Below are 4476 nucleotides of genomic sequence, written 5' to 3' on the forward strand. Positions count from 1 at the left end.
TGTTCTCATGAAAAACTGTTATCAGCTCTTAAAATAACCATTTTCATCTTTCTCCACCAGTTTATATCCTAGAGTTATCATGATCTAGGTTGCCACACTTAACATACTCCAAGCTAACATCAATTAATTGCACCTGAAAGTCGAATTGCTCAGTAAGAAGCTAAGGGATAATGTCTGTCATCTATCGAGGGTTTCTCTACGCTCAATATTGAGCTAATCAAGAGACATAATTAATAGAGCTCTCTCTTTTAGGGCCAAGAACCAAGATTTAAGCTAATGTTCTTTTCTTTCCTGGATTCTATATGCCACAATCCTATAAGCATCACATCATTCTTTCACTTCAACATAGTTTCATAACATTTTAAATTTCTCTCATTCATTCATTCATTCATTCATTCATTCAATAAGAGACCATTTACTTAGAATGAACATAACAGAGCTCAAATGGATCTTAGATCAAGTAAATCAGAAAAAAAAGTAAAATTTCATATGGCAAAACATACAAATAAACGAAATACTATATTAGATAGCATGGAGGGAGGGTGGTAGTTATTTTATGTGATAGTCAAGCTTTCTATCACGGGATACACAGGAAGCACAAGGTAGATAAGGAAACTTGAATGATAAGAAGCAAGCTATGAAAGTTTCTAAGAAAAAATATGCCAGGTAAAGGAAAGGGCAGAGGTAAAAATCCTAAAGTAGGAGTTGGCTTGAAACATTTAGGGAATAGAAAGGGGGGAAATACAAACGGAAACAAAACGGCTAGAATATGGGAAACAGAGAAGAGAATAGTGGGACATGAGGTCAGAGATGTTGGAAGTGATGAAATGGTACAGAGTTTGGATTTTTTTAAATTATACTGGAGGGTATTTTTTAAATGGATAGGATTTTATCTAACTTGTTCTTTTCACTTGTTCTTATTCTAAATCACTTTACTGTGTGAAGATTAGATTTTATACGGGCTACTTTAAAACTTACCTTAAAGAGTCATCTTAAAACTACTGATGTATTTTCTCCAAATTGTCTTCCAGACAATTTATCAAATTCATGCTTTTTGAATATATACTATGTTCGTGGCACTACCCCAGATCTGGAGATTCAACAGTGACAGGAGTGTGATTCCCACACCAAGAACACACAGTCTTAAATAAAAAGATTTTGTTCTGTTTTCTGTAAATAGATAATATTCTCCACATTCTTTGCATTCTTATTAAAATCAATATAACCTTCCGTGACTTGTTTTTCTGGATCTTGGACTTTTATTCCTAAACTATATTCCTTCATCCACTTATACAAAGTAAATATTTAAGAATGTATTTGCATTTTATCATATTCTTGGAATTCTTTTAAAATTCATGATAAGCCTTCCAAGTTCTTTTTAGTAGAAAAATTGAATTCACAGTAAGGAATAGAGAAACTAATAGCAACTATATAAATCTTTTTCTCTTTAGAGTGGTATTCCATGTTAATTCAAGATTTGAAATAGATTAATTACACTAGGAAAATATTTGTAATGCCATATCACATAACAGAGTTTCTGTTGTAGGTCATTTCTATCTCCTCCCCATATTGAACTGCAAAAAGGAAGAGAGTACAAATTGCCCCACAGAGTGGCAGTCAAATGTCTGATTACTTATCAATGTTTCTTGACCTTGAGGAGCTGAGTGATGAAGATGAAGGAATTAATTCTCTGAGCAGAACAGTAACGGAAAAGCCAAAAAAAAAAAAAGCTGAGGAAAACATCAATTCTCTGTTGAGGTTGAATCTCAGTGTGAAGCTGGGGCTTTCTCTGTACTTTTAATCATTTATCTTGCTTCCCATCTTCTTTTTTCATTGGACTTTAAAATTGTAAGGATTTTTCTCAGTCTGTCTCACAACCTCCTATGCCCTCTATTTTATTTGTACTTCTATTGTTTGTTTTCTGATCTATTTTTCCCATAATGCAAGAGGCACATACATTAAACAGGAGTCACTAAAGGATCCGATGTGTTAAAAAAGCTATTTTGAAGTTGGAGGAAAAGGCAAGGCAGCTTTCTGAACATTCTCCTTTGGGGCAAAAATGTTGCTCAAAAAATTGTTCTCCTCCAAAAGAACTGACATTTTGACCACTAAACATTTTGGAAACGATTGTATATTGTGGCGTACAAATCCAGCTTCTTCGTAGGCCAAGTGCTGGTTAATGGAAATACCTTAGACCTTCTTTCACTTTTGTAAAGAAAACTATTTATTGATGATAAGTGTGGTTATAAAAAACCTTCAGATTTCATAGGGAATATGTGCTCTTTTCCTTTCTGCAAAAGTATATATTAAGGATTTATTTTAGGCAAAACTTAAGTCCCCACAGTCCTTGCTGTCTATAGTAGAGAAAGATGAGGAAATCAACTATTATACTACAAATGTTAAGGGTTGTAACATTTGAACTGAGAGTTATAGAAGTATAGCTGTGGTTGTCTTGCTAAGAATGATGGTCAGCAGACCCTTTTAAGAAGGGTTTCACTTAGCTGAGTCATAAGGATAAATAGAAATTAGCCAGGAAAGAAAGTGAGAGGCAAGTTTCCAGCAGCAGAAATGATATATTCAAAGGGCAAGAGTCAAGGAAGTTGGTAAAGTCTGAACATGAGCAAAAGTCTGAGTACGAAAGGTGTGTGTGGGAAAAGAGGTGCACTTGGTTAAGAAGTGATCCTGGCAGATCTAGCTGTGTGCCATTCTTAGGGGTTTATTTTACACGAAAGCAAAGGGGAAAGCACCATAGGACTTCTAGTAGGGGAAATGAATGAATGAATTTGCATTTGTTGAATATTCACTCTGGTAATTGGAAATGGGGAATTGGAAGGGAGAAAGTACAGGCAAAGAGAATAATTAGGGAACAATTGCAAAACTCCAGTTAAGAAGTGATGAGATTTTGGCCACAGACATAGGAATAGAGGAGAGAGGAATTATTTGAGAGATGATGAAGGGTAGGGACATAGGGTTTCTTGAATAAACAAAAAAAGGAGGAAGAAATTATCATGGTGGCTGTCAGATTTCCAGTTTGGGCATCTGGCATTTCCAGTCCTAATCATTGACACAGAACAAGTGGATGGAAAACCTGTTGGGGGAAAGACTAGGATTCAGTCTCAGCCCTGGTAATATCGAGGTGCTGGTTATAAGGCTAAGAAGTCCATGAAAATGGGAATGGAGAAGCCAGTGCCTGCAGAGCCACATTCCCAAGTTATACTGTGACTACTGCAACGTGATACATCTGTCACCCATGACTCTCCATCTGTGAGAAAAACACACTGCAATGGTAGGAAATACAAAGAGAATGCAAAAGACTACTATCAGAAATGGAAGGAAGAGGCCCAGCCAGTGTGGCTCGGTTGATCCGGCATTATCCTGCAAATTGAAATGTCACCTGTTGGATTCCAGCCCTGGCACATGCCTGGGTTGCAGGTTCGGCCTGGCCCCTGGGGCTGTACTGAAGGCAACCAATTGACGTTTCTTTCTCACATCGATGGTTCTCACCCTCTCTTTTTCCCTCCCTTCTCTACTCTCTAAAATCAAATACAAAACATTTTTTAAAAAGAAAATAAATGAGTGGAAGAAGAGGCTCAGAGTCTGATTGACAAAACAACCGCAGCCTTTCAGCAAGGAAAGTTACCTCCTGCTTCACTCTCTGCTCCTCCTCCTGCAGGGGCAACGATCCCACCTCCCCCCAGGCTTCTGGTCCTCCTTGCCCTGGTATGATGCCAGCACTCCATGGGGGGGTCCTCCCATGGTGCCAGTGATGAGCCCTCTTCCTCCTGGGATGATGCCAGTGGGACCTGCTCCTGGAATGAGACCACCGATGGGAGAGCACATACAAATGGTGCCTGGGCCCCCAGTGATGGTGCCCACTGGGCCAGGAATGACCCAACCAGACAGATTAGGAGAGAGGGGAGCCTCTTTCCATCAGTTGTCCATTACTTGTAGCACCACAATCTCCTGGTGAAGTAGGACAACTCTGGGGGTTTCTAACAGCACGACAAGGAAGAATCGGCCCCTCTTTCTAGCAAATGGAGAATGGTTTGGAGGGGAGTAGTGGGACAAAAAAGGCAATTCTCATTTGTATTGTGATACATGAAAATAAAATTGTCAATTTTTTTAGTTAACAAAAAAGTCAATGAAAAAAACAACAATAAACATGGTTCTCACATAGTCAAAAATTATAGTGACTCATGAAAGGTTGTTTTTTTTTCTCTATAGAAAAATATTTTTATTTAAAAAATCACTTATGTTTACTACCACTTCCCCAGTTTATTCTATTTTCTAAAAAAATATCACACTTACAGGCATTATATACACATGTTCCATAAATACTTTATTATGAATCCATCAGGGTATATATTTGAAAATATTTTGTTTCTCTGTTTTATCCTTTGTGCAATGTCATGTACATATTACTACAGAGTAATGAAGCAAAAATGGAATAGCAATATCTTGCTAGTTACCAAATCT

The 4476-nt window shown here is 37.5% G+C and overlaps 1 pseudogene; it reads left to right on the top strand.

The window, feature by feature from the left end:
* Positions 1–798: 798 nt before the first annotated feature.
* LOC119000920 (U1 small nuclear ribonucleoprotein C-like) lies at positions 799–3970 on the top strand (annotated as a pseudogene).
* The last annotated feature ends 506 nt before the right edge of the window (positions 3971–4476 follow it).

This window comes from Sturnira hondurensis, unplaced genomic scaffold (assembly GCF_014824575.4).
Source record: "Sturnira hondurensis isolate 20B ecotype Veracruz unplaced genomic scaffold, ASM1482457v3 Scaffold0016462, whole genome shotgun sequence".
NCBI classification, from domain to species: Eukaryota; Metazoa; Chordata; class Mammalia; order Chiroptera; family Phyllostomidae; genus Sturnira; species Sturnira hondurensis.